Source organism: Triticum aestivum, chromosome 3B, assembly GCF_018294505.1.
Source record: "Triticum aestivum cultivar Chinese Spring chromosome 3B, IWGSC CS RefSeq v2.1, whole genome shotgun sequence".
NCBI lineage: Eukaryota > Viridiplantae > Streptophyta > Magnoliopsida > Poales > Poaceae > Triticum > Triticum aestivum.
This window is the reverse complement of record NC_057801.1, coordinates 536,733,514-536,757,737: the sequence shown is the minus strand read 5'-3', so window position 1 is coordinate 536,757,737 and position 24,224 is coordinate 536,733,514.

The following is a 24,224-nucleotide window of genomic DNA, read 5'->3' as shown; positions in this document are numbered from 1 at the left end:
AGGATGACCCACGCGCAAGCCTGGCCCAGCCGTCATCCACTCTAGGGCGAGAACGAGACGTACAGGAAAACGGACGCCCCGATTTTTACCAGCGCGATGAAAAAAACACTGTCGCTGGAAGCGAGGCAGAACGTGCGGGCTGGATCGATCTGAAGCTGCGATGGCACTCGGTAGGCGGGTTGCATAGCTAGATTTATATGTTCAATTGCATCATGTTCATTTGAGTTCATATTGATGCCTGAATCATTGTTGCAAGAGTGCTATATAATGTTGTCTGCTGTCTGTTAACAGAACATGTTCATTTGTCATTTTTGCCATGTTTGATGTGTGCATCCTATGAGGTTGATGTCTACATGTGTTTTGTGCTACATCATGCCATATTTACATTGGTGTATGCCATGTATTTTTTTGATCAATGTGGTGACTAGAACAAGCATGCAAACTAGGCTTCGTGATGTTGTTGATTTCAGTCCCTGTTCTGCTGTTATTTTTATGACATGTAAACTTGATGCTACAGAGAGATCCAAGCATATTTTGAGATACTTCATTAAGGATGTTTTGAACATATGGTTATGATCTATCCATTCATGCCCCTGTTTGAAATTATGGAGTGGTCTAGCATGTCATTTTCTTGCTCTACTTTTGCTATAAAATGTTTCCTGGCAGATTGTTTACATGTTAATCAATTTTACCAAGGTTGTTGTAGTTGGTCCTTGCATGCTATGAACTTGTTCTTGCCTTGGTTAGTTTCATAAACATGTCTTCTTGCTGATGATATGCTTATCATGTCATGCAATGACTTGTGGTGAGTGAATCGAGCTCGTGAAGTAGTGTACTTGCTGTTACTGTTTTGCTAGGCTGAATCTGTTATTTGGTGATGCTATGTAAACCTGCTGCTACAAGTCATTCTATGCATAATCTGGAGATGTTCACTAAGGATGTTTTGTTATACATGGCATTCTCTATCCATCCATGCATCTGGTTGCATTTATAGCTTGCTGTAGCTTGTTGTAATCTTGATCTAAAGTTGCTAAATAATGTTGATGTCAGCCTGTTAACATTAAGTTCAGTTGTTGCCATGTGTTTTGCTAGTTATCCATGCACCCTATGAACTTGATCTTGCCATGCTTAGCTTCATAAACATGAATTCTTACTGTTGGTTGCCTTGTCATGCCATGTAATGCTCTGTGGTGAGTGGTACAAGTTCACCAACATGCCTACTTATTGTTGTTTCTGCCATGTATGAATCTGTCATATAACTTCCTATGTTTACATGGGTGCCATCATATCTTCTGATCCTTTTTGGCTCATGGTCAGTAAGGGACTTTTGTTCTATGCATTTAGTAGTATCATGCCATGCCTTTGTTTGCTATGATAAGTTCCTATAACATGTTGTTTGATAGCTCTAAACATTGCAACCTGATGTTATTTCTGCTAAGCCTGAAACTGATATTATTTGCAATCTTGCCATGTGTGTTTGAGCATGTTCTAGTGTTTTCTGGAGATAGCTCAGTGTTCAGGTTTTGTTATGCTTTACCTGTACATCATGTCCATGCCTTTTGTTCTCATATTGGGGTGCTGTAGCATGTTGTTTTGATGCTTGCTAGATGCCTAGTTGCTGTTTTGGACAGCTTGTCCTTTAAACTTGTATAGAGTGTATGTGTTGAACCATTGCTCCGTTTTGAGTGTGCTCTATACGAAACTTGCTTGATTTTGCATGAAGATTCATATTATCATGTTGCATCCTTATTTTGGTGTGTTTGCTTGATGTTTGTGTGCATTTTGCATCAATGCCATGTTTAACTTGTTTTGCTCGTATCTTCTAGGCCGTAGCTCCGAATTAAATGAACTTTATATGTAACTTGACTAGAATCTCGTGTAGATCATCATGGTGAATTTTAACTTGCTGTTTACAACTTGAACATAAGGTTTATTCAGATCTGGACCAATTTCGAAACTTGCATATGAGGACTTACCGGAATTGTTATATGTTGTTTCCGGCCTCATTTAAACTTGCCTTGATGTGTTGCTCTTGTTTGCATCATCTCTTGCCATGAGTAGCTTCATGTAGCTTTGTCATGCATCATACTTGGTTGTGCATCATGTCTTGTCTATGTGTGGCGTGTTTACCATGTTGTGTGTTTCTTCTCGATAGTTTCCGTTTCGTTGCGATCGTGAGGATTCGTTCGTCTACGCTTGGTTCGTCTTCGTGGCTTCATCTTCTTCATGGACTCGTTCTTCTTCCTTGTGGGATTTCAGGCAAGATGACCGCTACCCTGGATCTCACTACTATCATTGCTATGCGGTTGCTTCGTTCTATCGGTATGCTACGTTACCTATCTTTTGCTCCTCAAGCCTCCCAAATTGCCATGAACCTCTAACCTTTGACACCCTTCCTAGCAAACTGTTGTTTGGCTACGTTACCGCTTTGCTCAGCCCCTCTTATAGCATTGTTAGTTGCAGGTGAAGTTGAAGACTGCCCCATGGTGAACAGGTTTATGTTGGGATATCACAATATCTCTTATTTAATTAATGCATCTATATACTTGGTAAAGGGTGGAAGGCTCGGCCTTATGCCTGGTGTTTTGTTCCTCTCTTGCTGCCCTAGTTTCTGTCATACCGGTGTTATGTTCCTGGATTTTGCGTTTCTTACGCGGTTGGGTGATTTATGGGACCCCCTTGACAGTTCGCTTTGAATAAAACTCCTCCAAGAAGGCCCAACCTTGGTTTTACCATTTGCCTCACCATCACCTACATTTCCCTTGGGAGTAATTAACCCGAGGGTCATCTTTATTTAGCCCCCCCGGGCTAATGCTTGTCTAAGTGTTGGTCCAAACCGAGCGATGTCCGTCTCCCCCTGGGCAACCAGGGTCTATGCCAACCCGTCGTCTTGCTCATCCGGTGTGCCCTGAGAACGAGATATGTGCAGCTCCTATCGGGATTTGTCGGCACAGCGGGCGGTCTTGTTGGTCTTGTTTTACCATTGTCGAAATGTCTTGTAAACCGGGATTCCGAGTCTGATCAGGTCTTCCTGGGAGAAGGTATATCCTTCGTTGATCGTGAGAGCTTATCATGGGCTAAGTTGGGACACCCCAGCAGGGTATAATCTTTCGAAAGCCGTGCCCGCGGTTATGCGGCAGATGGGAATTTGTTAATGTTCGGTTGTAGATAACTTGACACCAGATCTGAATTAATACGCATCAACCGTGTGTGCAGCCGTGGTGGTCTCTTTTCGGCGGAGTCCGGGAAGTGAACACGATTTTTGGGTTATGTTTGACGTAAGTAGGAGTTCAGGATCACTTCTTGATCATTGCTAGTTTCACGACCGTTCCATTGCTTCTCTTCTCGCTCTTATTTGCGTATGTTAGCCACCATATTTGCTTAGCCGCTGCTGCAACCTCACCACTTTACCCCTTCCATTCCCTTTAAGCTTTGCTAGTCTTGATACCCATGGTAATGGGATTGCTGAGTACTCGCGGCTCACTGATTCCTACAACAACAATTGCAGGTACAGGTTATGCGATGATCATGACGCGAGAGCGATGCTTGCTTGCGTTGAGTTCTTCTTCTGCTTCTTCGATCAGGGGATAGGTTCCAGGTCGGCAGCCTGGGCTAGCAGGTGGATGTTGTTTGAGCTTCTATTTGTGTTTCATCCGTAGTCGGATGTTGATCTGATGTATGATGATGTTGTATTCGTGTGGCATTGTATGCCTCTTGTTGTATCCCCATCTATTATGTAATGTTGATGTAATGATATCCGCCTTGCAAAAGCGTTTCAATATGCGGTTCTATCCTTGGTGGGACCTTCGAGTCTCTTTAGAATAGTATCGCATATTGGGCGTGACATGGGTAAGGCTGATTTAGTAACAACAACACGCTGGTTCAGCTTATTAATTACGTGTCCCTTCTGCTGCCGCGTGTATTGTCACTTCACTGTGAAGACTAGTTGAATAGTTCTCTCTGACCGAGATGGGGAATAATGGATCGCGAGGACTTCCTTTCTATAGTATCCCCATGCCTCTACGCTCACTTCACTCATTTTGCTCCGTACCTAGTCACTTGTTGAAATCTGTAGAAAGACAAATACTCTGTATTTGGGAACAGAGGGAGGCTTTTACTCCGTACTAGTATTTGGGAATAGAGGGAGTATCACCATATGGAGGGAACAGAGGAAGCTTGAAATATGAACATGTCAATGGCAGGGAATAAGCCCCATGCATGCATGCATGCATGCATGCAACATGCAACACTCACACGTACACATGGACGCACGCAACACTCACGCACCCATGCGGCACACATCACACGACGCAACACACACAACTCACGCTCAAGTGCTCAACCTACTCCCTACGTCCGTGAAAGACTGTACATTTAGAGATTTACACATTGACCAGGGCAAAATTAACGCCCAAAAGTAGCAGACTTATGTGTGCATGCGACCATTGAGATAAGAAGATTAAATGAAGGCCGTTGCATGCTATAATTAAGCATAGACATGTAGCCTATACCTACAGCACAAGTTGGTTCATTAGTCAATCAATATAGATTTAGATTGAAGGCTAAATGCATTGGAAGTGTAGATGTACATTATGTACCACACTCTTTGTTTTGTAGCCGATGTACACTCTTTGTTGGAAGACCGAGGGAGGACATGTGCATGCACTCACATACACAACCAGGGCGGTTCGCGCGCAAGGGTTGGACTCGTGTCGCGCCTGCGTAAAGTTTTGTTTAACTGATTTCTTTGCTCTACCAACTAACAGATGGGACCCAAAAACCAGGTGACAATTTAACTAGTCAACAAAGGGTCACGTCGACTATGTGGCCGGTCAGTAGGGTGCAATACAGTGCTCTACGATGAGCTAGTGATCGTATAATCGCCGCAAAACTATATATAGTGACCGTAAAGAGCGTATCGTTACATACGTTAACCGCCAGTGTATTTTTCTCGTTTCAAGTTAAGCCATATTAATCGGAAAGGACGCAGTATGGACTACTACTAGCACTAGTACTCCTTTGATGTGTCCCGTCAACTCGCGAACGAGGAGAAGCTTGCTTAGTACGCCTCTCCCTCGCCCACGCGCGTGGTGGTTCGCAGGAGGAGGAGAGAGTTTTGACTACAGCGCCCTCTCCCTCTCCCTACCTCTCCCTCTTCCTCGCCCTCTCCCTCGCCCTAGCGGTGGACGTGCAATAGTTCAATCAGTGTCAGATTGCCAGAAGCATATTGTACTATAGTATCATCATTGTTGGACCTTCCGAAGAGGCGAAGAGCCAAGTGCAAGGTTCACACGAGTACGAACTGTTGAACCTCCCGAAGAGGCAAAGAGCCAAGCGCAAGGTTTTATAGGAGTTGTCGTCCTAGTAGGAGTGTACTACAACTATAGCAAACGATGCTATTGTATGATGCCGCCAGTCACGTATATCCAAAGTTGTGCCACCTTTTTTCCTCAAAGAGTGTGTTGGAGCCCGTGCAACAACCACACAAGTTGCACGTACACATAACACATTTACTAGTAATAAATTCTAAAGGACAAATGCCAGTATGCCACACAAGTTCATCTCCAATTCATGTGATAAATTTGTGCACGACTAGTCTACATATATTCACAGCGGTCAGCACTACTGTTCACAATTATCGTACTCCACTTACACGTTATAGATGGGCTACATGCGTGTCCTCCTCTAGGTTCCAGTCCCAGGTGTTCTTCATGGATGACACGATCCATAGCGGTGGGCAACGGGAATCATTGTCGCAGCTTTCTAGTCCGGTTCCACATGATGGAGACTCATCCAAGCTGAAGCGGCATAAATCAGGGATAGCGTGTCCCATCATGTCATTCATCCAGCGGTGCACAATGAAGACGCAACCATGCTTCATGAACGGCAAGCCTTCCGTGTCGTGCACGGAAGGTGGCATCCGCTTCACAATGGGGTAGCTGTCCCCGATGAAAAGCGAGTACTCTCCAAGAGTGTTCCTCGGCACCCATGTAGCATCACGGGGGTCGAACTCGGTGCCGTTCATCTGGTACACGCGGCATCCCAGATCTGGACACATGGTGACGTACATAGTCAAGGTCCATGCATAATAATGTTGTGCTCAAATATGGCGGTCAGTAATACTGTGCAGCAAATAGTACTACTCCGATATAGAGGAAGTAAAATAATCGGCTTATTATATATAGCCACTCTTGGCTACATGGGTAAGATAGTAAGACATGGAAAAACAAAAATGGTGGCAGCTAGTGGGTTCAAGTCTTCAAGGGCCTAGCTAGCTATATGCGTCCTCCAAGGTAAAAAGTACTCCTACTAGTACTACTAAGTATACTACTAGTACAACAATGAAAGAGAAGGCCAGAGGGTTAAAAATGGAATACTTGGGTAGATGTTGACGGTCCGATCGTGGTAGATTGTGTGACCATGTTGCACATCAGTGGTACCATGGGTAACGACTGCTAAGATAGTTGATCCCAATATGCCAAAGTCAGCTACAAGGTTCCAGGTTAGACCGAATCACGGATGCAAATGCACATCCAGGATCGGTGATCTTATTTTGATTGGGGGATGACTGGTCCCTGCAAAATAATGGAGTACCGTTAGGGATGCAAATGATGGTTTGTGCATTCCGTTTGTAATCTCCCGTACCGTAGGATGGCAACTAGATGAAACAAGTCCCCTGGCTTGTCACCGAGAAGATGCGGCCTAGATGGTGCATGGCATCTTCGAACGTGTAGGGGTACAAATCTGCCGTCGCCAACATGCGCCAGCCTCTGCCGTTACTACGTCTTGCATTGATGGCAATCCTTATGTCGAACACCGCGATGAGATAGTAATCGTCGTAGCCGCGTCGCTTTGTCGGTGGGTCCGCAATTGCTATCTTCTTCAATCTCATGTAGGCATTATCATACGTATTCAAGCCCAACCAGTCCGGAAGGCCGATCCCAATGGTGGAGAAGGGGTCTAACGGAACGGCCGCACTGCTGTGGATGTTGTGCAAAATGATGGTGGTATCCGGCCGGAGGTATGCAAGCCAATCTTCGTTGGCACCGACCCAGACCTATATATAAGACAGTGGGCAGCGGAGAAATTACGGGATGGAAATGGAATAACTAAGTACTACATGATCAAACTCCATTACTGACCTGCTCATCGGACAAAATCCAACTACCTCTCAACGTCGGCAACTCTAGCGGAGTCAACATGCAACAATGGCCAGGGAGCGGTGGACTGTTTGAAGGATTTTCCCATAGAAGAACCTTCTCCTTGAGGATGCATGGAAGACCAACAAGCATGGCCTTTTCCCAAGCCTGTTTAAGCAGCGTCTTGAAAAAGTTGGTGCAGGAAGCACCGAGTCTTGCGGCGGTGAGGACGTCAGAGCAGCGTGCGATTTCTCCCAGAGGATCATTGTCCAAGGTCTCCCAGCCCCGACGAGGAGGAGAACCGCCTGGCAAATCCTTGGGAGCAGCGACGAACTGCCTTCTCTTCGGGGGGAGGGGAACTGGCGAGGAGGAGATAAGAGCGTAGTAACCGCAGGGCCTCATCCCTTCCAACTGTAGATCATTCCTCAGCGAAGGGGTGAGGCTATTATTTACTAGTACTAGTACTAGCATTATGGAATGTTATGGGATTGCATTATACTGTAAATAATAGCACTAGTAAGAAATTTTTGGCACTAGGTAGTAGTTTTTGGCGTGGATTAAGAAATTTTGGGTATGTTTTTGCCATTTTTTGTACACGCCAACTAGTGTCAAAAATCGTCTTACATTATGTGACGGAGGAGTACGTACTCGTACTGTAGTAGTACCAGTACTACTTTTCTCAACTAGTAGTGCGATGTAATGTACTTCTAGTCTAGTCTAGTATAGTGCACCAGTTTTGAACTCTTGAATCTCAGGGTCAAGGAGCTATAGTTGGAAGTGGAGGGTACTACTGTTCTCTAGAACCATCGTTGTACCATCAATGCAGGGGAAGTACACCTGCGTAGTGGCCTAGTGGGTACTCTCGGTGCTATATTCAGCCGCTCCTCTCACATAGGAGTAGCTGGCCTACTCAGCTGCTCCTCTCACGCACACACTAGCAACCTGTTTATCAGCGACGATTACTGCGGGGGCAGAACATTTGAGTTATTTGATACAGCGAAACTAGGCTTTTCGCTTCCACTTGTGGAGGTGTAATGGATCTCATCGAACTTTGTTAGTAGTTCCTTCTTTATGAATGAGATGAAGCAAAGCTTTTGCCTCCATTTAAAAAACACGTCAAGAGGAATTTCTTTTATAGTAGAGCCGATAATGGAGTGAAGTCCATGCGTGCAACGCCACAAACTATAGAGTGTAGTAAAGCACTTTACGTGCGGAGCCATATTGCACAGTTCCCAATGCCCTGCCAGGCTTTTCCGGCTCCTCAGGCTTAATTGGGAGGCACTAGTTTAAATATGCTACTAGCTGATGAGGAAGCTGCAAGCGAGGTGCGGCTAGGGCGAGCACACGAGCCACGGGATGCTGGGAAGGAAAACCCGTTCACGTGGCTAGGCTGTCCAGTGCACCCAGATTGTGGGGCCTCACGTCCGTTCGACTTCAAAACTCAAACTACTCGTGTAAAATATGGCTCGCAGAGAAGTGTAGAAGTACTATTTTTAAGAAAAAGGCCGTCGTATGTTCCGCCGGGATCGAACCCACAAAACGAGGTATACACTCCCACGACCACTAGTAGTACTCGTTGGAGTACAACGCAACCTAGAATCATCTTTTGTCGCTAGTAGTACGTACATTGTTCCTTACAAGAAACCCCTAATAATGCAAGAAACCACTAAAATGCCAAGAAACTACTACCACTTGCATACGTGGCAGACTTAAGATAAGACTACCTTATCAACCATTGTACATGCTCTTACCAACAAAAATCCTCGAGTGACCTCCTACCTCCGGCCCGTCCACCTAGTCATCCTCGGCCATGGGACGCAGCTACCGCCGCCGGCGGTGCGGAGCCCATGTTGCGCAGCCCGGATGCCAGCTCCGTCCGGCGCTCGTTGCCGCTAGCTAGCCAAGATAGCTCCGTCCAGCTGCTTGTCTGCAAGGTTTGCTAGCTAGATTTGCACGGCAACATGGCGGCTTACTCGCGCGTGCCGCGCTCAGGCCAGCCATCTGGCTCGAGCGAAGGCCAGCACGGCGGCTTGCTCGCTCGTGAGTCACGCTCGGGCCAGCCTGCCAACCCGTGCGGAGGCCAGCGCGGCGTCCCGCCCGTCCAGCGGAGCGGCAGCCAACTCTCTCATCACCGGCGCCACCGACGAACACACATCAGTACTGTTTGAAGTAATGTTCAAGAAAAATAATGATTTGAGGGGGAATAACAGGATAGAAGGTCAGATGTGGGTCCCTCGTGTCAACTGTCAAACAAAATGTGTTGGTTTAAGCTACCTCATCAGCACAGACGTGTGGGCCAACCCTGTCATAAATGGGTTTAAACGAACCTAATCGGTAGGAGTACTAGGTAGTAGTTTTTGGCGTGGATTAAGAAATTTTGGGTATGTTTTTGCTATTTTTTGTACAATAGATTCTTCCTAGGGCTGGTTGAAAGTGGTAGTTTTTTGTTAAATACTCTACATATTGTAAGTAGGAGTGGAAGTTAAGCTTTGGAAGCCAATAAGCAAGGCTAGTTACATAGTGCATATGTGTACATGATTGAAAGTAAATATCAACCATGAGTGACTAATATCTTGATGGAAAACTCCGAAACTATGGAATACTAGGAAAAAATGCATGGTTGGAAATACTAGCAATGTTCATGTCCGTTGCAATGAATCATAATTAGAATAATACTTATTCACAAACTTGGTACAAAACACTCTAATTTTGATATACATATGTTTCAGTTAGAATATATTCCTTGGGCTCCTTTGGTGAGTTCAGGGAGGGATGTGGTTGGTTTTAAGATACTAACTATGGGTTTTTCTACAAATTGGTAGACAAGTGGGATGTTGGTGAGAAAAGGCAACAACTTACCTCACAATCCTGAGATGTAGATCTAATGGTCAGAAACAATGGATGGCAGACACACCAGCATCACCAACTTAGTCTTGTGTAGGAGTACTAGCAAGATCCGTGCATTGCACGGAACATCAAGATGCATTTTTTTATAAAACACTTGTTGTGATTGACCCTTGCGGGAGTAATCCCATGTGTAAAGACTAATGATATCTCGAGAAATATGAGATAAGGTGAAGAGGAGTGGGGTGTGGTGGTGGTTGGTGGTCGGACTGAGCGGAGGCATGGGGATTGACGATGCCGGCAGCAGCCACCAGGCTAGTTTGTTCCAGAGGCTTCCTTTCTTAATTGCTCAACAATGAGGTTTGTTGGATATAGGGATGAACGAGGGAAGGCCTTGTCTGCAAATGTGGAGAGGGGTGCAGGTATCTTTTAGTTTAATTTCCATCCGTCAGATATAGACCGGACGGTCTGTATTGCAAGATGGCACACGTACCATCATCACCACCTCGGTTTTTTATAAGAGAAGAAACATAAGTATGGAAATACAAACGTACTATCGATACTTGCTTCCATAAACTAGCATCTACATTCTATTCAACGCCTCGGCATGTGGGGCCTTAGCACAATGACTTGTCGACTGTGTAAAAGAAAGATTTTCCCGTCGCCGACAAGGAGGGGGTGACGGCAGCGAGCTTTTTGGCTTACTCTAGTCCTAGTAGTCATACTAGGTGGTCTAAGCACGTGTATATTTATTCTTTTCACGTCTCGTGTTCGCCGTACTGCCATGACTGTTGATGAATAGACGGTAAGTTATTCACGGGGAAACCCTTGATGAGCGTGTTTGCGAGAGAGAGAGAGAGATAGTGTGCGTGTGTGATATGTTAGAGACTGAGGCAATGATAACAGATTCTTTATGTCTACGTGTGTGGAGGATAGAGAGAGACATGTACATGGGGCTTTGTGTTGTGTAACATGGAGACATATATACATAATTAGAGAGTGAGTGTGTGAGATACACATGTGGACATGGGGAGAGATGAGGATCCAGATAAATGGGTGTTTGTGTGTGTTTGTGTGTGTTTTTGTGCACGCGTTTGTGTGTGAGCGGGAGAGAGTGTACCTGGAGTAGAGAGACCACTGATGATGTAAACCTAGTATAAGGGAAGGGGGAATGGTGTGACATGTGTAGTAGCGGGATAGCACGGGTGCGGGCTGGAGGACTATTTGGAAGAGACATCGAGTGTGTGTGTGGGAGAGGGGTGTGAGAGCGAGAGAAAGAGAGATCTAGCGACGGAGAGAGAGAGAGGAAGAGAGGGGGCGAGAGGGATCGTTTGTGTCCATAAATGGCGTATAGATAGGGAGAGAATGTTGATGTTGTCCGAAATTGGCCTATGAACGGAGACGCAAGGGAAGCGAGTCATCGTGTGTGTGATAGGGACTTCATGAGAGATCTAGAATAGATGGTGTAGAGAACAATGTGCAAAATCGAGAACGATTATACATTAGGGAGCTATGCAAAGAGTCACGACATATATGTATGCAGGGAAGGAGCTGGGGCGGGTCCGCATGTGGGAGAGATAGAAAGAGGAGAGTGGTGCACAAGGAGACAAAGTGTGCTTGTTCGCAGTGGGGGTGGTGTGTGAGGTGAGTGCACGAGAACCACATAACTAGGGAGATAGATGTTTGAGGCGACGTTTTGTGTGTATGGGAAATATACACTCTACATAGTGCGTGTGCTTGGGTAAGAGAGATAGCGGGAGACCTAGAGAGTGAGGGAAGAGATGTGTGCATGCCCGAGAGACAAAGTGATAGAGACCTATGTTGGGGTCCGGACTTTACAAGAGAGAGGGGTGTTAATGTGCTCGTGTGTTGGTGTTTGGGGGAGAGAACGACTTCTCTATGTGTGTGTGTGTGTGTGGTGGTGGTGGTGATGGTGTGTGTGGGGGGGGGGGTTGACTTCAGATAAAGAGTGAGGTGTCTATATTTGAGGGACTTTAGCGTAATTGAGATATTCTGCACTCATGGTTGATCCATTTGTTTCACAGTTTGTACTATGAGATAACGATACTTTTGAACATGCGTGATATACTTTGATGTACCAGAATTACAAACCTAAGATTGGAATTTTGGAATTCGACTCCATCATTAGCTTTTGTAATTCATTTAAACGGAGGTGCATTTTTTAAGCCGGGATTTCGTGATTTCAAATTCATATATCAAACCTAGAGATATACACATACGGGCATGTTCAAACTTTACAATCATCCACTTTATTCATACACATACACATTTTTGCTTTTGTCATCATATTTAGGATAAACACATTTGGTATTTCATTTGAATTGGACCGTGTGATGGAATTTTCTTGTAGTAGCTCAACGATCCATATTTGAATTGAATGGGCAATCTAGGTTTCAAGTTGGAGACATTGATTTTCAAAACTTGCACATTTTTTTGCATGCAAAACAAACAAATTGTCGGCCATGATATCATAGTCGGCCGTACGAGAGTAGAATACTTATAATTTTAGGCGCCAAACGCTTTCAAACTTCCCGCTCACATCGAAATATCACGCGCCGGAAAGTTTAGCCCTGCAATATTCCTATTTACCCCTGCCACATGAAAGGAAAAGGGCTGCTTTGGTAACTCCATTGTTTTCCCCTCTTTGCCCCCAACATTCTTCCCCAGAGCCCCTCCCCTTCCCCTCCCCGACCCCCAACCACGGCAAGCCGCCGAATCTAGTCCTCCACCGCAGTGGTGGACCTCACACCCCGCCGGATCTACCTTCCACACCTTGGAACCCTCAACTGCCAACTCACCACTTCACCGGAGCCGCTTCAGCGACTCGCTTGTCCACCGCTCCAGATCTCCTTGACCGCCATCATGGTCCACCGCACCGGATGTGCTTAACCGACGCCCTCCACCACAGCGTAGGCCCTTCACTGACTCCCTCGTCCGCCCCTTTGCTGGCCCTTCATACAAGCCCTCGTCCGACGCAACAGATCCGCCTCGCCAAAAGCACTATACAACGCGCCCGCCGAAGCCTTCATCCACTGCAGCGGACCCGCTCCACGGACGCCATATTCAACTCCACCGGCCGTGCTTTACCGACGCCGCAGCCTCATCAGGTTATTTTGATTTGTACTCCTTCGGTTTTCTCTTTACGTGCAACTGTTCACTTACCACATATGAGATTTCTTGTATGTCGACAGGCGCCGCAATCGTAGCACCGGAGCAGCTTCAGCGACGGCGACAGCCGGCCCAAACTCAACCGCAACACGAGCACCATCGATGATCCTTAGCTATCAAGTATGACAACGATACCCATACGCCGCCGAGAATCAGGTACTATTATCCAACGGCCGGCGCCTACGTTCACTTTCCTAGCATAAGCACCGCACCTTTGAATTTCTTCAGGGCATCATTCAGTTTTTCATGAGACGTGTTATTCTGCTTGCACCTGTAGGGCCATACTTCTGGTAGTGAACATGTTACATGTGTTAAATTACATACCAGTGCACATATAGTTAATATGCTTTAGTTTTGTTCTGATGCCACCTGTTGGTTCCATCAGACTGCTTAATGTTCTCTATGCTTAATTACACATCAGCAATCTAGCATGTTGTTCCGCTGTTTTTTGTTTTTTTACCCTACATTTTCTGATGCTAGCTATTACATCACTGCTCCGAGCCTCTATTCATTACTTGTTTGTGTGTTCTTGATCTTCCCAAGTTGCATGACTAATTTCATGCTTCTATTAATTATGGAGCTGCCAACCCCATCAAGCAAAATATTTGTTCTTTTGGTGCTGGCACCTCGAACAAGCATAAAAATAGAGGGAAGCAGATATATTGTCGTGTATGCACACACCCTTCTTTCATTAGTTTAGATGAACCATTGATGATCAATTCGGACCAGTGCATGCGATTAAAATTAATTTTACCTAAATAGATGGTGCAGAATAAACTAACAACTAGATTTGCAACCACGGGATGTTGACAATATCTTCAAAGAACATTGCAACAGCAGCATATGGTAAGCCAGTGTGTTTTAGTACATGTTAAATGTAATGTGAGTGGGCTGCTTTCTTGGCTTGTGCCCTCAACGTGTAATCCTACCGAATTACAAATAGTTCAGTTGTCTGCTTTGCTGTATTGCATGATTCGAATGCTTGTTTGTTTTTACGTTATACCTGAGTTGGCCAATATGTCAGCAGTGTCTGCTGTACTATCGTAAAGAAATGCATGCCTATTTCATTTGAGTCCTTAACTTTTCCTCTCAACTTTATCACAAGACTATCTTCGTAGTTTATATGAGGCCACACTGTTAAGTGCTTTCTCAGATTATTTCAACTGCTTAGATGCCTTGGCAACTTAAATATAGCGGTTGTACACTCCCTTTCAACTTTCATCTTACCATTTTAATTTCTTTTCGCCTGATGCTGCTTCGAAACATTTAAATATAGTTTGCCATGCTCGGCAATAATTCGTCCGTCGTTTACCATGTAAGCTTACTGCCTAGATCATACGATAACTATCTCTTACTTATGTCCAGCGGAAACCTTTCAGGATGCCGTTCACACTAGGACGCAATGTACAACCCCAAAATCTATTTGTGGAAGCAATGCGCCATCCATGTTACCAGATGGTAGCAGTTCAGAGGCAACACCGCCGGAGAGCAGTCTGAGCACATATATTATAGTGCTTGAGGCTCTACTAGAGGCAAAAAGAGATGGTGTGGCTGCCATGAATGAGGTAATATTTATCTTGAGGCTGGAAATTACGGAATTAGCGGCACACATTATGCAAGCAACTCAAGAATTGGAGGAAGTAAGAATGTTGCATTTGAAGATGGAGGAGGTCCTGCTGTTTCTACTATCTGAAGCCCAAGGTAATCCCGGTCCTTCTTTAGATACCAGTTGAAATTGTCATTAGATTATTGTACTTGCATGTTGTGTCATGTCTCTGAATGGATGATGTTGCAAGACCCCTATGTTGTCCGGAATTCCATGTTGTCCATGTGTTGTAATGATCCGAATTTTTTAGACGAGGTAATCCTCAGTACTTGTATGATTGACATAAGGTGAATTGTTTTTTGTGTGAGCATATTGTATTGGCTGAAATAACTGTTTGAATCAGAGTGTATCCAACCAACTGAATTCGAAGATCACGGTATTTCTAAATCATAATCATATATAAAGGTGGAATAAATCTTTGTTGTGGTTTTGAAGAAATAAATAACAAAACATATAATTATTGGTGGATATTCGTAATTGAATACAAATTGGATTTGAATTTAGTTTGCCAGGTCCCAGGGCAAACGTGAATGCTAATTCTCCCAAGTTTTGAACGAAGCGGCTAAACACCCACTATAATTTGTGGGCTGCCCGAAGCAAGTGTTTGCGAGATGGAAATTACTGTCTACCCCTGACACTTGACATCCTTATCGACCGGATTTACACTGTTGTCGATAGGGGAAGACTAGTAACTTCAATCAGACGTGACACGACGACCTCTGAGCCCATTCAGACACGGTGGGCGCCAAACGTGGGCGGCAAAAAACATTTGATTCAAGCTCGTCCGAAAGACATGTGTCTCTTCCTCCATTTCCCCATTCATACACAGTGGGCGGAAAAACAAACTCTCCTCGTCCGAAATCGATGTAGGCTAATATTTTAAATAGGGGCAGATGTGTACTCCCATCAGACATGACACAACCGCCCTACCTGTCAGCCCCGTTCATACACCATGGGCGCCAAACGTGGGTGTCAAAACACCCTCTCCTCGCCCGAAATAATTACTGGCAAATATTTGGGAGATGCGAGATTACCGTCCTATCCCCAACCGACGCGATGTTTGAAATTTTAAACGGGGGATAAGTTCGTAACTTTCCCCCATTTCAGAGAAGCGCGTCCCAAAGTTTGAGATCGCCCCCCTCCCCTCCATTTCCCCATTCATACACCGTCGGCGGCATGACAACCTCCGCACTGCGGCCAGCCTCCTCCGTCCGCCACCCAATCCTCCACCTTGCCGGAGCCGCTACCCCTACCCCGTCGTCCATTACAAGAGATGGACGTCTCTCATCCACGGTGCTGGACCAGGATCCTTTCATCGCCTCCTCTCGCTTCATCGGCACCATCGTCCACCTTTTCGTTGCCGCTCCTACGACCGCTTCGTCCATGGCAACAGGATATATCCCCCGATTCGACCGTCTGTCGTCTAAAGTCTTCTTCCCCGCCGCTGACAGCCATCGCACCCGCAGCACCCTCAACGTATTAGCATAGGCCTACACGGCATCGCAAGAGAGGTGGTACTCTTCCATATGTGCTTAAGTTATTGATCTCACCCAGAAAATAGATCGTAATTTGTTTACTGTACTTTTCTTGTCCATACCAAATCGTAGTGGCTAGTTGAAAGCAAACATTGGTTGCGAAGTAGCTTTGTCCGGTTTGCACATTCAGATCCACCATGGCATGGGCACTATACTCGTAAAGCTTATGGTTTCCCCCCTTTATATTCACTACCATCATCGTAGGTGCTTCGTGTCGTGCTAGCACTGCTCCTCAAGACCTCAACCCAAATCTTACATTTTCAAATACGAATCTGATATGATGCTCATATCACTAAAACAGAGAACGTTTAATTGGTCACTAATGTTCCTATATTCGTTTCGAAAAGCATGTGCACCACCCATTGGTCCAGCTAGTTCCACTTTCCTGATTTTTCTCTTGATGCTTAGGGTTTTCCCCTTTTATCTACTCTACTATGATCTACATAGGTGCTTTCTGTCGTACTAGCATTACTCCACCCTTCAAGCCAAACAACACAACACTCAGAATTCGAAAGCTTAGTTGTTCAAATATGATTGTGATATGATACTGATATTAGTTAACCAACACATTTAATTGGTTAGCTAAAGGTCCCACTTGAGTTTCCAAATGCATGTCGCAACATATAAAGAGACAACATAATTGCATTTCTTTGTCACTTGTTGACCGTACTTTCTTGTCCATACCAAATCTTAGTTGTTATTTCAAAGCAAACATCGGTTGCTAACTACCCTTTGCGCGATTTGCAGCTTCAGATCTGCCATCCCACTACCACGGTCAACACTGTACTGATCATGCTTATGTTTTCCCCATTTTATGATGACCACAATCAGCCTACGTGGTTCGTGTCGCAATAGCAGCGATCCACCCATCGAGCTAAACAAGCTTAGTTGTACAAATTCATATATGATATTATTGTTGATATTAGTAAAACTGAGAGATCTTTAATTGGTTAGCTAAATGTTCCTACTTTAGTTTCGAAATGCATGTGAGCCACATATGGAGAGACCGGAAAGAATAGTATTTCTCTGTGCGCTCTGGTTCATCATGGGTGGCCAACCGACATTGTATTGAAACACTTGTAATATCTTCAATCTGCTTGCTCTTCTTCTCTTCTTTAAGATGATACTCTTCTCTTGCGGTCGACTGGTCAGGTCAAGTTGTTCTCCGTTAGTATATTTTGAATCTGTCAAGTCAGGTCGAATTGTTCTTCTTTACTATATGTTGAAGCTATCATCTGCAAAGTGTCATCACTTCTGGAGCTCTCATATTTTGAGGAGTAGGCCACATTATATTAATGCACACAACAAATTACAGCATGCAAGGCATCTTTTAAAAGAATTGTAGAGATAGCACAAAGGGGTTTACAGGGAGGCAGTATTGGATTAGAATCACTTCTGCATTACAAAGAAAATCTCACTTGTTTTTATGTTTTCATGCATGTCAGATATTGAACATTATCAAAATGAATATGAGAATGGGCGCACGAGAGGAATATTGCGGAACGATCCACTAGTAACAAACTTGGCATGGTGGAGGATGGCCTATCTTATTCACCCATCAAGGTGCTTGCTCTAACTTTGCAAAGTTGTATTGGTCGCACATATTTTGCATATGACCTCTTGCATTTCTTCTACTTTGTTACACCATCTGCTTAGTTTAAGCATCATATATGAGTATATGCCATAACTATCCATTTTCTGTACCTATTCCATGTGCCGTTACACTATTTTTTCCAGTAAAATGTTGTTCTTTCGTGATAGACGTCCAAAAGGAAGAGGGTGAGTGCAGATCCTCAAGGAGTATAAACTAGGTATTTGGAAAAGGTAGTGGTACTTGTTAAATCAGATAGATCATCAGCCACAGAAAACAGGCCCAACTGTACCACACTTTACCCCTACTCTAGTGGCCAAACCCCTATTAGAACTACTGGGAGCCCAGCGTCAGGTACTGTCTATGATATCAATTCAAAATTTGAACTCCTAAATTTTTGCTTGTGCCTTACCTTCTCTCTTGTATGAAAACTAATTTCAGATGAACCTCCTTGCTCAAAGGATCATACGATCTCAAAACAATAATGGGCTCTACATTGCTCTTCTCAGTACCTCTCTCCCTTTTGCCTTGTAATGATGTACTTAATTAATTGCTATTTGATTATGTATCATCAGTCTGCATCTGAGCTTCATTATCCTCTGTTTCTTCCAATATCATTTGATCTATATTTACTCTTTGCAAAAATGTAGAATAATGGCAACGCTTATAAAGAATTTTCTTTGGGGAATTTATTGAATTATCCGTCCATCAACATGGAGAAGGACTTTGTCCAGCCCGTGTTAACATGTAATGTAAGTTCATCCTTCTCAAGCCTTCAAACTTTGTTCTAGTATAGATTTGGATAGGCATCATTGCATCCACTACTGTTTGCTTTGCTGTTTACATCTGATTGGATGTTTGCAACAACTACCAGTTTCAAATTGTAGTTGTAAAAACATGTTCCTTATGCAGAACAGATCCATTTGTTTGCTTATATAATTGTGAAACCTGTTATGTGTGTCCTTGTTTCTCTTTCAGAGTCGTATCTCTTACGCCAGGCAGAACTTTAGGGAAGATAGTGAGCCAAACCATCTTGAGGACAGCGAGATGACCCCAAGGTCTTGTCTTGATGAAAACAGTGAGTTGAAGCTATTCACCAGCAGGTGTGAGACAACCTCTATGCAGTCGCTGCCTCAATCAGTTCAACTTCTTCAGTCTCAACTTAAAGCGGAAAGGCTTGCTTCAGCTCAGCTCCGACTTGAAGTCAAAGATGCAATGAAGATGTCAGAGGACTATCGTGCGCACCATCATGCCTTAAATCTAGTGTTGATGCATCTATCATTGACACAACTGAGGTCTACTCAGCTTCTTCAGCTGTTTGGGGGGCCCGACCTAGCCAGGCCTAGTGCCTTCTGAAGTGCTCTCAATTTTGCATATTCTTTTGTCGGCGCGTTTATTTGCACTGGTGGCGAACTTTGATGCCCAGTGGATGTAATATGTGTGATAGCCGTGATAGCCTAGCGTAAGTTGCTTGCTTATTTATTTCCTTGTTGTCTTGTTTATTTGTTTGCTTGTAGTCATTGCAGTTCTTTTTCCGTGGTTTGCTAGTGGCGGCAATAACCTATTTTTTAAAACTAGGCCACAATGACCATGGGCTAATATTTACTGTAGTGACACTGGGCCTCCTACGGGCCGTAGAAACAGTGGGCCTCCTACGGGCCATAGAAATAGTGGGCCTTCTACGGGCCGTAGAAACAATGGGCCTTCTACGGGCTGTATCATCAATGGGCCTTATACGGGTAGTATGATCGATTGGACAAACATGGGCCAATAACAGGCCGCATTATGGTCGTAAATGGGCTAGAGTTGGAATCACCCGTTCATGGGCCGACCATAACGGGCCATCGTTAATAGGTCGTATTTCATGACGCTATGAAAACGGCCCAATGTGTTAATGGACCACAAACGGGCCGAATGTAACCACGGGCTGAATTTGGCCCATAAGCAGAAAATGACAGTAACGGGCCGTAAGTAAACGAATGCTGGAAATGAGCCCAAGAATATATGGGCTCTGAGAAGGCCGAAAGATAACATGGGCTGGAAACGGCCCAATGGAATAACGGGCCCTTAATGGGTATAAAGTGATACACTAGTCATTACGGGCCAGTTTCACCACGGGCCGTTAATGGGTGTAAAGTAATACACTGTTCATTACGGGCTAGTTTCACCATGGTTCGTTAATAGGCCAAGAGTTACATAGGGCCTCATATGGGCCGAAAGACGTCATGGGCCATACATGGGCCAGAAGTGAAAACGGGCTGGAATCATATTGGGTGGCCCAGATGACGCTACTGGGCCTAATTCGGATAGGGCATAACGGGCCTTGGGTTAGCGGGCTATAAATGGGCTATACGTGAACATGCCGTTAACAGGCTTTACATGGGCCGGCCCGTCACCTTTTGACCAAGTTAAACGGGCCGACCTTTTCACAGGAATGGGCCTCTGTTGGGCCATGCCACGTGTCGACGTATCATAGGCACCTTCTGTCCAATGAGTGGATGACATCTGTCCCAACGGTGAGCCGACACGTGTTTCCTCCTGCCAATGATGATTTTACACGTGGAAAATCCCCATTGGTCGGGGCTGTTAACGGGTTATCGGATCCAAAACCCGACCCGATAGCTTAACAGCGTTCCGTTATGGTGGATGCCACGTGTCGGTCACCCTTGACAAAAGCACTTCTGTGACGCGTGATTTATCGTCATGGAAGTGGACACTTCCGTGATGATAATTTTGGTAATGTCATGGAACACTTCTACGACAACACAGGTATGACTATCTTGATTCTGTCATAAATTTGTCATGGATGTACATGCATGACAAAAAACGTGACCTACTGTGACAAACACATATCATCACGGAAGTGTATTTTTTTGTAGTGTTCACGGTCTCCACATATGAGCCTTCGGGCCAGGTGACATTGGGCATCTTGCCCACCATGGCGCCTCCACACTCCACTTGCTGGCTGACCACCACCTTCGGCTTCACGTTGAAGGTCTTCAGCCATAGGCTGAAGTGGGGCGTAATGCAGAGGAAGGCCTCGCACACGACGATAAACGCCGAGATGTTGAGGATGAAATTGGGGGCCATATCATGGAAGTCCAGCCCGTAGTAAAACATGAGCCCGCGGACAAATGGATGGAGGGAGAATCCCAGTCCGCGAATGAAGTGAGCAAGGAATACAACCCTCTCGTGGGGTTCCGGAGTAGGGACGATTTTCCCTGCGTCCGGGAGCCGGTGCGCAATGTTTGTGGCCAGGTATCCGGCTTCCCGGAGCTTCGTAATCCTCCTCCGTAATGAAGGAGACCATCCACTTGCCTCCCACTCCGAACATGTTTGGAATGGCTTACAGAGAAGGTGAGAACTTGGGCGTTGGAGCTCAAGCGTGCGAGAATGGATGAGCAGGGGAAGAAGAAGGCGTGGGTGAAAAAGAGGAATCATTATCTCTTTATAAAGGCGGTAGAAACTGTGTGCCTCCCCACTTGCCTAGTAAACTTGCTTATTCCCCAAGTGCCGCGTTGATGGCGCGGTTGGGTTACCCATAGTCCCACACCCGTATTGATGAGAATCCCGTGATAAGGAGACACGATCTCTGCTTCGACAAGACGTGCCAATAAAACCACCTCGCGATATGTGCAGTACATGTTGGAAAACGGTTCGAATAATGACCAGGCCGAGGCGTGATGTCACGCTGTGAAAAGTTGTCGGCAGATTAGATTTGTGGAATATTGTACTCTCTACGTTGGTATCTGGAATTTGTTTTGCAGAGCCGGACACGATCCTTGTGTTCAAAATCTTCTATGGAGTATTTGGAGAAGGAACCCGCCTTGCAATGCCGAAGACAATCTGCGCGCCGGACTCATCATCATTGAAGCTTGATTTAGGGGCTATTGAGGGAGTCCTGGATTAGGGGGTCCTCGGACAGCCAGACTATATACTTTGGCCGGACTGTTGGACTATGAAGATACAAGATTGAAGACTTCGTCCCGTGTCCGGGTGGGACTCTCCTTTGCATGGAAGGCAAGCTTGGCAATCCGGATGTGTAGATCTCCTTCTCTGTAACCGACTCTGTGTAACCCTAGCCCCCGCTGGTGTCTATATAAACCGGAGGGTTTAGTCCATAGGACTAGAACAACAATCATACCATAGGCTAGCTTCTAGAGTTTAGCCTCTATGATCTCGTGGTAGATCAACTCTTGTAATACTCATATCATCAAGATCAATCAAGCAAGAAGTAGGGTATTACCTCCATCGAGAGGGCCCGAACCTTGGTAAACATTGTGTCCCCCGCCTCCTGTTACCATTAGCCTTAGATGCACAGTTTGGGACCCCCTACCCGAGATCCGCCGGTTTTGACACCGACACCAATGCCCACAACTACTTGTGTTCTACTCGTGCATAGAATCTACGCATAGAGCTGGCTCATGATGCCACTATTGGGGAGCGTAGCAATAATTCAAAATTTTCCTACGCATCACCAAGATCAATCTAGGAGATTATAGCAATAAGAGAGAGAGAGAGAGGATGTGCATCTACATACCTTTGAAGATCTCTAAGCGGAAGCGTTACTAGAATGCGGATGATGGAGTCGTACTAGCGGCGATTCAAATCACGGAAGATCCGATCTAACGCCGAACGGACGGTGCCTCCGCGTTCAACACATGTACAGCCCAGGGACGTCTCCTCATTCTTGATCCAGCAAGGGGAGAGGAGAAGTTGAGGGAGAGCTCCGGTAGCATGACGGCATGGTGGTGGAGCTTGCAATTCTCCGGCAGGGCTTCGCCAAGCACTACTACGGAGGAGGAGGTGTTGGGGAGGGAGAGGGCTGCGCCAGGGGAAGGGTGTGGCAGCCCTCCCACCTCCCCTCTATTTATAGGGGCAAGGGAGAGGGGGGCGGCCCCCTCCAGATGGATCTAGATGGGGGGCATCCAAGGGGGGAGGCTTGCCCCCCAAGCCAAGGGGGCGCCCCCTTTAGGGTTCCCCCCAACCCTAGGCGCATTGTCCCTAGGGGGGTTGGCGCCCAGCCCACCTAGGGGCTGGTTCCCCTCCATATTCAGCCCATAGGGCCCTCTGGGGCAGGTGGACCCTCCCGGTGGACCCCCGGAACCCTTTCGGTGGTCCCGATACAATACCGATAAACCCGCGAACACTTCCGGTGACCGAATAAGGACTCCCCATATATAAATCTTTATCTCTGGACCATTCTGGAACTCCTCGTGATGTCCGGGATCTCATCCAGGACTCCGAACAACATTCGGTAACAACATACTATTTCCCATAACAACTCTAGTGTCACCGAACCTTAAGTGCGTAGACCCTACGGGTTCGGGAATCATGCAGACATGACCGAGACATCTCGCCGGCCAATAACCAACAGCAGGATCCGGATAACCATGTTGTCTCCCACATGTTCCACGATGATCTCATCGCATGAACCACGATGTCGGTCGGGGATTCAATCAATCCCGTATACAATTCCTTTTGTCAATTGGTATGTTACTTGCCTGAGATTTGATCGTCGGTATCCCAATACCTCGTTCAATCTCGTTACCGGCAAGTCTCTTTACTCATTCCGCAATGCATGATCCCGTGACTAACTCCTTAGTCACATTGAGCTCATTATGATGATGCATTACTGAGTGGGCCCAGAGATACCTCTCCGTCATACGGAGTGACAAATCCCAGTCTCGATTCGTACCAACCCAACAGACACTTTCGGAGATACCTATAGTGTACCTTTATAGCCACCTAGTTACGTTGTGACGTTTGGTACACCCAAAGCATTCCTACGGCATCTGGGAGTTGCACAATCTCATGGTCTAAGGAAATGATACTTGACATTAGGAAAACTCTTAGCAAATGAACTACACGATCTTGTGCTATGCTTAGGATTGGGTCTTGTCCATCACATCATTCTCCTAATGATGTGATCATGTTATCAACGACATCCAATGTCCATGGTTAGGAAACCATAACCATCTATTGATTAACGAGCTAGTCAACTATAAGCTCACTAGGGACATGTTGTGGTCTATGTATTCACACATGTATTACGGTTTCCGGTTGATACAATTATAGCATGACTACAATAGACAATTATCATGAACAAGGAAATACAGTAATAACCATTTTATTATTGCCTCTACGGCATATTTCCAACAAAAACATCCAAGATGGATAATATAATAGCATGGAACAATAAAAAGTTATAGATATGTTGGAGACGTATCACTGCGTCAGCCGACTCCTCCTCCAAGTCAGGCACCACGTCAACCGTCTCTGCCGCCTCAGCAACAACGGAAGAGAGGCGTCGTAGCTAC